This window comes from Oryctolagus cuniculus, chromosome 19, assembly GCF_051225735.1.
Source record: "Oryctolagus cuniculus isolate XC-2025 breed Fujian yellow rabbit chromosome 19, ASM5122573v1, whole genome shotgun sequence".
In the NCBI taxonomy this organism is placed as follows: Eukaryota; Metazoa; Chordata; class Mammalia; order Lagomorpha; family Leporidae; genus Oryctolagus; species Oryctolagus cuniculus.
This window is the reverse complement of record NC_142885.1, coordinates 64559107-64571796: the sequence shown is the minus strand read 5'-3', so window position 1 is coordinate 64571796 and position 12690 is coordinate 64559107. Positions and strand designations below refer to the sequence as shown.

The 12690-nt window shown below is 53.6% G+C and overlaps 1 pseudogene; it reads left to right on the top strand.

The window, feature by feature from the left end:
* Positions 1-7622: 7622 nt before the first annotated feature.
* Positions 7623-8148, top strand: LOC149120632 (small ribosomal subunit protein uS3 pseudogene; annotated as a pseudogene).
* Positions 8149-12690: the final 4542 nt, after the last annotated feature.

Genomic DNA, 12690 nt, shown 5'->3' with positions numbered 1-12690 from the left:
TTCCTCAGGGCTGGGAAGTCTCGGATGCTCCTTCTCACGTGTGCTCCTGAGAGATGTGAAAACATCCCGGAAAATAAGTTGGCCATATCTTTGAAAATGGCCTGGGCTTTCAATCCTATAACCCTGTGTCTAAGCATATATTCCAAGGGAATAATCAAATTGTAGACAATGATTCCTACGTGCCAATGTAAAATGTAGTATTTGTTGGCATGGACAAAAGAACCCAAAAACCTAATGATAGGGAATCGATTAAACACAAGTTTCATTGGAAAATGAAATACATACTCTTGAAGATGTCAAGATGTAGGGACATACAATACACTGAGAAATAAATACAGTATGATTTTGGAAGGCAGAGATGGATCTCCTTTCTTCTGGTTTGGTCCCCAAATGCCTCTGGCGACAGGGCTAGAGCCACCCAAAGGTGGGATCCTGGAACTCAAATCTGGGTTGTGCACAGGGCAGGGACCATCACCTGCTGTCTCCCAGGGCACGCATCAGCAGGAAGCTGGAATCCAGAGCAGAACCAGGACTTGAACCCGGACATTCTGATAGGGATGCAGGGTGCACCAAGCGCCTGCCTGCAGCAGTATGGTCTTGATTTGGGGAGAACTGTGATGGCAGCGAGTGTTCAATCAGTGTTAGCCATTGATAAGTCAGACCCTCGAAGGATTGCCCTCCTTTCTTGACAAGAAGGGAGTGGCTGGCTCCCTGCCTGGCTGTACCAATATTTGGGCTACGTGGGGGAATCTGGGGAGCCATGGTCCCTGGGCTTTTCCTGACCTAGAGAGCAGCACTGTTGCTGGTGTCTTCCCCTCCTGGACGGTCCCTTGGCCGGCCGCTGGCTCTGTTTCTGGCTGGACACTGCCATCTAGAGGCTCCTGGGCCACAGGGCACCTGACCCTTTCATCCCTGGCCTGATGCTGGGCTCCTGCCCAAGGGAGGGGGCTCATTACTGCACACAGGACTCATTTTCTGGAATCCTCTGAGAGCATCACGCTACACTGAGCCTTGGAGAGGCCTCAGGTCAAGCTCCTTAGGGGCTTTCTGGGCAGCATTTCTTTTCTTTTTTAAATTTATTTATTTGAAAGGCAGAGTTGCAGAGAGAGAGGTCTTCCATCCGCTGGTTCACTCTCCAAATGGCTACAATGGCTGGAGCTGGTCCAATCTGAACCCAGGAGCATCTTCTGGGTCTCCCATGTGAGTGCAGGGGCCCCAGGACTTGGGCCATCTTGTACTGCTTTCTCAGGCCATAGCAGAGAGCTGGATGGGAAGTGGAGCAGCCAGGACTTGAACCAGCACCCATATGCTGGCACTGCAGGCGGTGGCTTTACCGCTACACCACAGCACCGGCCCCACAGCATTTCTTAATCTGCAACTCCTGGACCTGTGGCAGACTCCCCTGGTGGGAGATGGTAAGCAACAGAGATCCCGGAGCAGGTGTTTGGTGTTTGGGATGTCTGCATTCCGCTGTCAGAGTAGCCTGGGTCCCCTTCCTAACTCTGCTTGTGATTCCAGCTTCCTGCTCTTGAACAGCGGATTAAAGATCTTCCTAGGTGTCTCTCTGCTGTTCATATAAGCAGAAAACATTTCAAAGAGGCACTTCTCTGATTTATTGAGAGAGAGGTAGAAAAACATCTCCATATGCTGGTTCCCTTCCTAAATGCTCACACTAGCCAGGGCTGGGCCAGGCTGAAGCCTGGAGCCAGAGGCTTCATCCTTGTCTCCCTGTGGGTGGCAGGGACCCAGGCACTTGAGCTGTCACCTGCTGCCTCCCAGGGTGCGCATCGGCAGACGCTGTCCCCCGATTTGTAACTTGCGCAGCCTCCTTGGCAGCTGTGTGCAGCCCAAGGCTCTATACTGGCCAATGGGACGTGAGTGAAAGTGGTGTCTGGAGCTTTTTGGGGGTGTTGCCCTGCTCCCCTTTCTGCCCTCCACAGAGCTGGACTCTGGAGGTAGTAGCTAGGGATGGAGCCCCTGGGCTGGGACATGAGGGCATGCGTGGTGGACCAAGAAAACAAAAGAAATTAATTTACGGGGCCAGCGTTGTGGCACAGAGGGTTACACGACACTGGCATCCCCAATGAGTCCTGATTGCTCCACTTCTCATGCAACTCCCTGCTAATGCACCTGGGCAAGCAGTGGACGATGGCCCAAGTGCTTGGGCCCCTGCACCCACGTTCTGCATGGCATAGCCCCAGCCCTTGCAGCCATTTGGGGAGTGAAGCAGAGGATGGAAGATTCTCTCTCTGGAGCTCTGCTGTTCAAACAAATAAGCCTTAAGGACAGAACAGAAATTCATTTCCCTGATACCCTGGAGCCACCATGCCAGCCCCAGGACTACCTAATACCGAATTTTCTTTAAGTCAGAAAAATGCACTTTTCTCTCACGTGGGTTGCTGTCATTTCGGCGTCTGTTACTTGCCCTTGAACTCAGTGTCTTACGCCCTGGAGGAGTGGGTTGTGGGGGGTAGGGGGCCCTTGCTGCTTGCAGGAGCAGCTCCTGGTCAGCACCCCTCTAGCATCAAGTTACAGGGCTGTCCCTCATGCCAGTAAGGACTGGAGAGACCAGTTCTTCCGGAAAGAAAACGGATCAGGATTCTGTCATTCATTTTTTTTTTTCATTGCAAGCGATTATATAAAAAAGAAACTGGCCTGATGGTAACCAGCTAAGCCTACTAGAAACCCTATATCCCTTGAGCGCTCCGTTCTGTCTACTGGTTGTAGCTGACAAGGCTCAGCCTTGCCAATAGGCGATGAGTTGGAAGAACATTCTTTTCAGCAGCGTGTTTACACACACGGAGCTAACTGCCCCCGCCTGCAAGCCAGCCTTTCGAAACATCCCGTTAGCCCTTTGCACAGGGCATGTCTGAGCGTTGCTCTGGAGCCGGTGGCCCCAGGTTAGCCTTGTGCTCTGCAGTAACCCCTGGGCGTCCAGTTAGCAAATATTCAGTTGTTCCCCTCATGTCTGGGCAGGGTTTGTTGGCACACAGATTTGTTGCTTCCTTTTTTTTTTTTTTTTTTTTTTTTTAAGATTTATTTTGTTTGAAAGGCAGAGTAACAGAGAGAGCTTCCATCTGCTGGTTCACTCCCCAGATGGCAGCAACAGCCAGGTCTCCTCCCAGGCACATTAGCAAGGAGCTGGGTCAGAAGTGGAGCAGCTGGGTTACGGACAGGCGCCCATATGGGATGCTGGCATTGGTGGTGTTCGCTTTACCTGCCAAACCTCCATGCTGGCCCACAGAGGTTTCTAAGATCCTGTCCGACTTTCAGGATCAGCTCCTATAAAACACAAACAGTGCTGGTCTTGGAGCAATGCGTCCACTCCTAAGGAGCCCCAAGAAAGACAGCGTGGACAGCCTCGTGGAAGAAAGAAAACCACTGCAAGTTTCATTACCAACGAATGAAAGGAAGGAGAGGGTAAGAGCAGGGGGCTCCCCCTCAACATGTAAAGAATAACCACACTGGGGCCGGCGTGCTGGCACAGCAGGTTATGCCTCCGCCTGCGACTCCGGCTCCCATATGTGCTCCGGTTGGAGACCTGGCTGCTCCCCTTCGAATCCAGTTCCCTGCTAACGTGCCTGGGAAAGCAGCGGAGGGTGGCTCAAGTGCTTGGGTCCCTGCACTCACATGGGAGACTGGGAAAAAGCTCCTGGCTTTGGCCTGGCCCAGCCCTGTCCATTGTGGCCATTTGGGGAGTGAACCGGCAGGTGGAAGACTTCTCTCTCTCTGTGTCTCCTCCTCTCTCTGTAATTCTGCCTTTCAAATAAATTTAAAAAGTCTTTTTAAACAAACAACTAACAAAAGTTAGCATTAACTACATGAGATATATATTTTTATTTTTATTTTATTTTTTTAATTTAATTTTTTTGACAGGCAGAGTGGACAGTGAGAGAGAGAGAAAGAGAGAAAGGTCTTCCTTTTGCTGTTGGTTCACCCTCCAATGGCCGCCGCTGCCGGCGCGCTGCAGCCGGCGCACCGTGCTGATCGGAAGCCAGGAGCCAGGTGCTTCTCCTGGTCTCCCATGGGGTGTAGGACCCAAGCACTTGGGCCATCCTCCACTGCCTTCCCGGGCCACAGCAGAGAGCTGGCCTGGAAGAGGGGCAACCGGGAAAGAATCTGGTGCCCCGACCGGGACTAGAACCCGGTGTGCTGGTGCCGCTAGGTGGAGGATTAGCCTATTGAGCCGCGGCGCTGGCCCGAGATATATATTTTTAAATTTAAATATATAAATAATATATAAACATTATTTTTAAACCATCTGATGCTTTATTCTTCTCACATTCATGTCTTGTGTTTACTTCTGTGTGGACAACATAGCGACTTAGCGCCTGCCTTGTACTGGCGTTGGGAGGATGAGCAGGTGCAGGAGGCGTGGCCGTTGCTCTCCATGCATGTGGCTGTGATGAGGGCCAGCGTGGCTCTTTGCATAGAGACGCTGCCTCTCCAGGAATGTCTGCACCCCGGTCCTGGGCGTGGCCCTCGTTGAGCAGAAGTTGTCTCTCTCTCCCCGCTGGGGAAGCCCTCTCCCGGGGGAAGGAGGAATGGACTTTGAACATCAGAACTTTGTGCTTGTCTCCTGTGTGATTTGCTGGGCAAGGGAGAGTAACTCTCAGGGCGCCGAGCCTTCTGCTTTGGGGGTATTAGTAGGAGCTCACACCAGATCTCCTTTTTATTAAAATCTTGAAAGTAAATTCCACTGGCCATGAGTCCATATGCTGCAGACGGCGTGGGAACCGCCAGGAGGTTGAAGACAGGAGTGGCGGCGCCAGGTGCTGCCTCCGCTCGCTCTCCCAGAGCTGTGTCTTATACCCCTGTGTCAGTCCCTTTCCTGTTGCTCCAGCAGATGCAGCTCCCGAGGCTGGGTCCTTTATAAAGAAGAGGTTCACTACAGATGGACAATCTCCCCCCACCCCACCCTGTTGCTCTTCCTTTCAAATAAGCTTTTAAAAAAAGACAAGAGGGGCTGACTGACCCATCCATCAGTTGCTTCCTGGCGCACTCAGCAGGCCCACCTCTGACAGATTCTACCGCCTCTCACACGGCCACCCTGGAGACCCGGTTTCCAGCACTGCACCTTGGGGAGACACCCTCAGACCATGTCGTCACCCTGGCGCCTGCCTGTCGTGCTGAGCACGGGCAGGTGTTGCTCTGCCTTCTGCCCACCCTGTGCTCGGGGGTGGGAGCTTTCTTCCAGCCCAGAACAGAGACACAGAGCTTGTGAGGGTTAAGTGAGCAAGCATCTACTGCATATTTGCATTGTGTGTGTGTGTGCGCGCGCGCGCGTCCCTGGGACCTACACCTGGCCAGTTTCCCCAGGCTTCTTCTCCTGGGTGTCAGAAGTCTGGGGCTGGCTTCGTCCTCTCCTCTTACTGCACCTGCTCTCCAACCCTGTGTTCGTCTCCTGGAGCTGCATAATGGAGGACACACGCTGGGTGGCTGAAAACAGCAGAGGTCGCTCCGTCTGGGTTCCAGAGGCCAGCGTCTGACGCTAGGGTGCAGGCAGGGTCGGCTCTTCCTGGGGAGTCTGCTCCTGTTCCTCTCCTGCTTGTGGGGTGCTGCCCTGGTCTTGGGCGTTCCTTGGCCTGTGGCTGCTCCACTCCAGCCCCTACCTCCCTTGCTGCGTGAGGCTCTGTATCTGTTTACAAACTGCCCTCTTCTCTTAAGTCATTGGTCATCTAACCCTGACTGATGACATCTACAAAGACCCTATGTGCACACAAGGTCATATGCGGAAGTTCCAAGGAGGCGGGGCTCTGGGGGACACGGCTGAGCCCAGGCAGCTGCACCTGTCCCGATCCTCACCCCAGTGTTCCTTGGTGGCCCCCTGCAGGATGACAAGGGCAGTGCAGCCAGAGGGCTCCCAATCCGGTAGTAGGTGCAAGAGAGGCGGGGCCGGAGCATTGAGCTTTGGCTACTCACTGGGGTGGGGATGAGAAGAGAGGCCAGGTGGGCGAGGGCGAGGGGCCCAGGGCTGGGATAGAGACCCAGCGACAACTGAGGACTTTGTCATTTAGTGCTTGCTGGTGATGCAGGAGTGAGCAAGCGAGCTTAGCGACAGGCAGACCCCACGATCTCAGATCAGCATTTGGGATCACGGGAGAAGTGCCCTGCTCGGCCGCTAGAGCGCTCTCAGCTGCTCCCTGAGACCCCTCACATCAGAATCACGGGAGGCAGGTGCTGTGCAGTACGGTGGCACTGATCGGGAGGCTGAGCCTGCGGAAGCCTCTCCCTGGAGAGGACGAGGGAGCCGGCAGCCAGTGCAGCCCAGCGTCCCTGAAGTGCCCCTTGGGGAGATGAATGGATAACTCACGGAGTGCGTGGGCGAGCCCCCGTGCCTGATGGCCTTGCTTTTCTCCCATTACCCCGTGGCTGTGGTGCTGAGTCCCACGCAGTGAACCCCAGGTGCCCGGAATGTGGTGGAGAGGATCTGCCGCGCCACGTGCACACCGCCTGCTCCTGCCGCTGACAGCTGGGCTCTGCATGGACCCTGGCACTTTCTCCTGTGTGCGTGTCCTCTTCTCCCTCCCGATGAGCCCCATGGGAGACAGGAGTGGGTGACGCTGCCTGGGCTGGGTGCTGTTGCCCCAGACTTCTGTGTTGAACCCAGGGTCCTTGGTACCCTGGAGGTATTTTGGACAGGATCTGCAGAGAGACCGATCAGTTGGCATGAGGTCGGTGGGGTGGACCCTACTCCAAGCACATGTAGTCTCTGTCTCGGTCCCGGTCGCAGAACCAGCCAGGGTGACTCAGCCCAGCCCATTGGTTGTCTCCTAACTAACTAACTAACTAACTAACTTTCTCTCTCTCCCTCCCTCCCTCCCTCCCTCCCCTCCCTCCCTCCCTCCCTTTCTTTCTCTCTCTCTTTCTTTCTTTCTTTCTTTCTTTCTTTCTTTCTTTCTTTCTTTCTTTCTTTCTTTCTTTCTTCTTTCTTCCTTTTTCTTTCTTTCTTTCTTTCTTTTTCTTTCTTTCTTTCTCTCTCTCTTTCTTTCTATTTGAAAGAGTTAGAGAGAGGTAGAGACAGAGAGAGAGGACTTCCATCTGCTGGTTCACCCCCTAGATGGTCGCAACAGCCAGAGCTGATCTGGAGCCAGGAGCTTCCTCCAGGTCTCCCACATGGGTGCAGGGGCCCAAGGACTTGGGCCATCTTCTACTGCTTTCCCAGGCCACAGCAGAGAGCTGGATCGGAAGTGGAGCAGCTGGGACTAGAACCGGTGTCCATCTGGGATGCCGGCACTTCAGGCCAGGGCTTTAACCCACTGCGCCACAGCACCGGCCCCTCCAAACTTGCTTTCTTATCAGTGCGGTCCTCATTCCCAAACAAAATCTTATGGCATGGCCAGTGTAGGAAGCAGAGATGAGCAGGGCTGTCCCGTCGGTTCTGGTGGTGACTTCCTATTCCCACCTGGCCTCTGAGGGCCACGGAGGACACTAAAAACCACTGCCTTGGGGGCCAGCATTGTGGCGGAGCGAGTGAAGCTGCCACCTGCAGTGCCAGCATCCCATATAGGCACTGGTTCGAGTCCTGGCTGCTCCACTTCTGATCCAGCTCCCTGCTAATGCACCTGGAAAAGCAGTGCCTGGAAGAAGCTCCTGGCTCCTGACTTTGGCCCTGCTCTGGAGTTGAGGTCTGAGTTGCACCATCCAGGGCAGAAATCCTTACCTTAGCCACCAGGATGCAACCGTCCTCAGCGAGGAGGACCGGTGAAGGTTTGGCTTCCCAGAGGGTGTCCTTTACGCTGAAGAGGTGGCTATAGGAGGTGTGTGTGCTACCACCCAGGCAGAGTCTCGCATTACCAGCTCCAGGGAGGGCCTGGTTCTCCATGGAAAGCAGAGCCAAGGGCTGCGAGGACGGGGGGCTAACTCCATGGCTTGTTGATGGCCCGATGACCCACATTGGGGACCCTACATTGACCCCGCCGTGTGCCCTGTGCTGCTCAGACAGGACGTGCCGGGCGCCCAAGTGAAGATCACACTGCCTGGGACCCGAGTGTGAGATCAGCCCCAGAAGCGCCTGCCTGACCACCATGCAAGCCTTGTGCAACCCACTGATGGTGCCCTGCCCACTGCCCCATCTTGGAGCAGAGGGGTGGGAAGCCCTGGCCGGTCTTCACAGCAGCTGTATTGAGTCTGGATGCTACTCTGTAAAGATCTTTAGTAAACTCTTTGTACAAAGACAAAAAAGATTTTTATCTTTATATGCAGACACTTAAGGTTGCATTTCATGGAATTTTCATGTATTATAAAATATTATTCTTGGGGCTGGTGCTGTGGCATAGAAGGGTAAGCCTCTGCCTGCAGTGCCGGCATCCCATATGGGTGCTGGTTCCATTCCTGGCTTCTCCACCTCCAATCCAGCTCCCTGCTAATGTGCCTGGCAAAGCAGTGGAGGGTGGTCCAAGTGCTGCGGCCCCTGCACCCACATGGGAGACCTGGAAGAAATTCCTGATTCCTGGCTTCTAATCAGCCCAGCTCCGGCCATTGCAGCCATCTGGGAAGTGAACTACCGAATGGAAGACCTCTCTCTCTCTCTCAAGTTCTCTCTCTTTGTATCTCTGCCTTTCAAATAAATAAATAAATAAATATTTAAAAACATATAATTCTTTAGGTTTTTAAGCAGTTTTAAGATGTCAGATGCACTCTTACTTGTGTTCATACAAAAGCACGGAGAGGTGGGTTTGGCTTTGGAGCTGTAGTTTGCCAACGCCTGTATTAAACCGAATGTCCCCATGTCTGATGCCTCCTGCACAGCCAGGCTCCTTGTGGTGCCGGTGAATGAATGATTGAGGTGTTGAGTGACTGCCACTCAGCTACAGTTGTGGGAATCAAAAAAAGTTCATGGGAAATGAGAATGTCTATTTTGGCGCAAATAGTTGAAACCCATGCTTACTTTTTCTTTTTCTTTCTTTTTTTTTCTTTTACAGGCAGAGTGGACAGTGAGAGAGAGAGACAGAGAGAAAGGTCTTCCTTTGCCGTTGGTTCACCCTCCAATGGCCGCTGTGCTGTGGCCGGTGCACCGCGCTGATCCGAAGGCAGGAGCCAGGTGCTTCTCCTGGTCTCCCATGGGGTGCAGGGCCCAAGCACTTGGGCCATCCTCCACTGCACTCCCTGGCCACAGCAGAGAGCTGGCCTGGAAGAGGGGCAACCGGGACAGAATCCGGCTCCCCAACCAGGACTAGAACCCGGTGTGCTGGCGCCGCAAGGCGGAGGATTAGCTTAGTGAGCCGCGGCGCTGGCCGTTGCTTACATATGTTTTGCTCATGAACTTTTGGAAGACTCGCATGCGTGGTTTTCAAATTTTTTTGCACAGAATAAACGTATATTTTAATCCCATTTCCGTGAACTCTTGTGGCAGGCAGATTGCAGAGTCCCAGGTGGTTTTGGAGAGGCTGGCTCGGCTTCCGGGAAAATTTGCATCTAACAGGAGGGGAGGCAGGGATTGCTGGTGAGTCAGAGGGACCAGAGAAAAGTCTGTAAATTCCACCTGCTCCAGTTCCCCGTCATTCCCAACTCATCCAGCAGGGGGTGCCAGGGGATCGCTTTCCTCTGGGTGTCTGGGCGCCTGGGAGCCAGGGAGATGCTGGGAGGTGGCTGAGATGATCCCTGGTGAGCTGCCCAGATCTCGCTGGATAAGGGGGGCCCTTTGCAGGAGCCGGCAGAAAATGACAATGCCATGGCCATCCTGGAGTTACTGGTGTTTTATCCACCACTCCTTTTGGTTACTGCGTGGGTGTTTATAGAACTGATAGGAAGAAAAGTCAGGGCTTTCTTTAGTGAAAGTGTTAATGACAAATACCGACAAGGAAGGAAATGTCATTTGGGCTGGGCTTGGGCACTGAGGACCCACACATGACGCCCTCTCAGTCGCTAAAACCGAGGGAGAGCTGCAAGGTGTGGGGGCCCTCACTGCCTCTGCTCTCCTAGTGGGTGGGCTTCCTCACGGTCCTCTGTGTCCCCCTCTGAAGCATGGGAGGGAGACAGGGTCACCGTGAGGGCCCTGGTGCCGGGCAGAATTTTCACAACGTGGGGTCTGTACCAGCGGCATCAGCATTACCCAGGAGCTTCTTAGAAATGCACATTCCCAGGCCTGGAGCTGACAGTCTGGGGTTGGAGCCAGCAGCCAGCCCCTAACAAGTCCTCCAGGTGCACCAAGTTCACCCTCATGTTGGGAACCCCGGCCCTGTTTCCAGCCTGGGTTGGCATTGGAAGCACCTCACTTTCTTTCTTTCTATCTTTTTTTTTGACAGGAAGAGTGGACAGTGAGAGAGACAGAGAGAAAGGTCTTCCTTTGCTGCTGGTTCACCCTCCAATGGCCGCTGCAGCCGGTGTGCTGCGGCCGGCGCACCGCACTGATCCGATGGCAGGAGCCAGGTGCTTCTCCTGGTCTCCCATGGGGTGCAGGGCCCATGCACTTGGGCCATCCTCCACTGCACTCCCTGGCCACAGTAGAGAGCTGGCCTGGAAGAGGGGCAACCAGGACAGAATCTGGCACCCCAACCGGGACTAGAACCCGGTGTGCCGGCGCCGCAAGGTGGAGGATTAGCCTAGTGAGCTGTGGCGCTGCCCCCCCCCCCCTTTTTAAAGATTGTATTTATTTATTTGAGAGGTAGAGTTACAGAGGGAGGGGGTTGTCTTCCACCACTGGTTCACTCCCCAAATGGCTACAATGGCCATGGTTGGGCTGATCCGAAGCCAGGAGCCAGGGGCCAGGAGCTTCTTCTGGGTCTCCTATGTGGGTACAGGGGCCCAAGGACTTGGGCCATCTTCTACTGCTTTCCCAGGCCATAGCAGGGGGCTGGATCGGAAGAGGAACAGCCGGGACTCGAACCAGCGCCCATATGGGATGCTGGTGCCATGCCGGCTGCTCATGTGGTTTTTAAAAGCTCCGATGTGGAGGCCACATCCCAGGACAATTATGACAACATGCTCTTGAGTGGGGCATGAGATCAGAATGTGTGAGTGTGTGTGTGTGTGTGAGAAGTATGTGTGTGAGTGTGAGTGTGTAAGCGTGAGAGTGTATGTGTGTGTGTGTAAAGCTCCAAGGTAGCCATGATGCTTCCAACACAGCCAAGGTCAAGACCTGTTGGTGCTGTGGGAAGTGGTTTGAAGTCAGACAGACTCAAGTTCAAGTCCCAGCTTTGTCAGTTATGGATTGTTTGACCTTAAACCAGACACACCAAAGGTCCTCTTCTATTAAAATCAAGATAACCGTTCCTCCCTTGCAGAATGGCTCCCACAGCGAGTGGGGGCGGTGTGTGCATGTCCTGTGTCTGGATGCTCCTGGGGCACCCTGGTGCCTGGCAGGTGTTTTGTGCAGGATGGTGTAGGACCCCAAAAGCGGTGTCCTCTTGTGACGACCCCAGAAACACAGACTCCGGACCAGACGATGCAATAGAACAGGAGGTAATTTTTATTTCATTTGTACAAATGGGCCCTCTACTGCTGCAAGCAGCAAGCAAGCGAGAGGAGCCCCGAGCAGCTATCTCACACAGCTTTTAAAGGGCAAAACCACAAAATTAACATATTATAGGCTGGCGTAAGTTCATTGGATAATTTTCAGTAGCAGGCCTTGTATGGCAGTCTAAAAGTGGTAATGTCGGTGGAAAAGTACTAGGTCAAAGGGATACATTAGGGGAGGGGGTCTCTAGGAGAGAGGAATAGGTTGCTACGTGCCTTGCAGCTTTCTTTGTTAACCTTGAGCAAGCGTAGGGAAGGGGCTTATCTACAAGGCAGGTGTTCTGTGTATCTCTGGTTAGTAGCTGACTGCTTTCTCTGTGAACCGGTTTACTCCCCATTTCCCAAGGCCGTCTCTGGAACGGTTTGTCTCAGGAGCCCCATTTTTTTTATGGTGGCTCTTGGCTCCTTTCAGATGGGTCCCATTCCCATGAGCTTCCAATAGATGGGACCACATCACAGTCCCCTCTGCATCCCCCAGGAACAATCAGTGTCTCATTTTACACGTCCCTGGGGAGTGCTGAAGTGGGGAGAGAGAGAGAGAGAGATCGAGAGAGAGAGAATCTTCCATTTGCTCAAGAGGCTGGGCCAGGCCCAGGCCAGGAACCTGGAATTCAACCCAGGTCTCCCATGTGGGTGGTAGGGACCCAAGTACTTGAGCAGTCACTGCTTCGTCCCAGTGTGTGCATTAGCAGGAAGCTGGATTGGGCGTTTTGCTGAGTGACGCAAACCCGGATCCTCTGATATGGGATGGGGCGTCCCAAGAGGCAGCTTCATTACTATGGCAAACACCCACCCCAAGCTGCTGGATTTTCTTTTAAAGATTTATTTATTTATTTGAAAGTCAGAATTACAGAGAGAGAGGGAGAGATGGAGAGAGAGCGAGAGCGAGAGCTAGAGAGAGAGGGAGAATCTTCCACCTGCTGGTTCACTCTCCAAATGGCTACAATGTCTGAGGCTAGGCCCGACCAAAGCCAGGAGCCAGGAGCTTATTCCAGGTCTCCCACATGGGTGTAGGGGCCAAGCACTTGGGCCATCCTCTACTGCTTTCCCAGGCCATAGCAGAGAGCTGGGTCAGAAGTAGAACAGCCGGGACTTCAACTGGCGTCCATGTGGGATGCTGACGTTGCAGGTGGCCAGCGAAACTTACTATGCCACGGCTCTAGCCCCAGGCTACTGGATTTTTAACCTGACAGTTAGGGTGATCTTTTTTGCTTTCTCATAAATCCAGTGAGC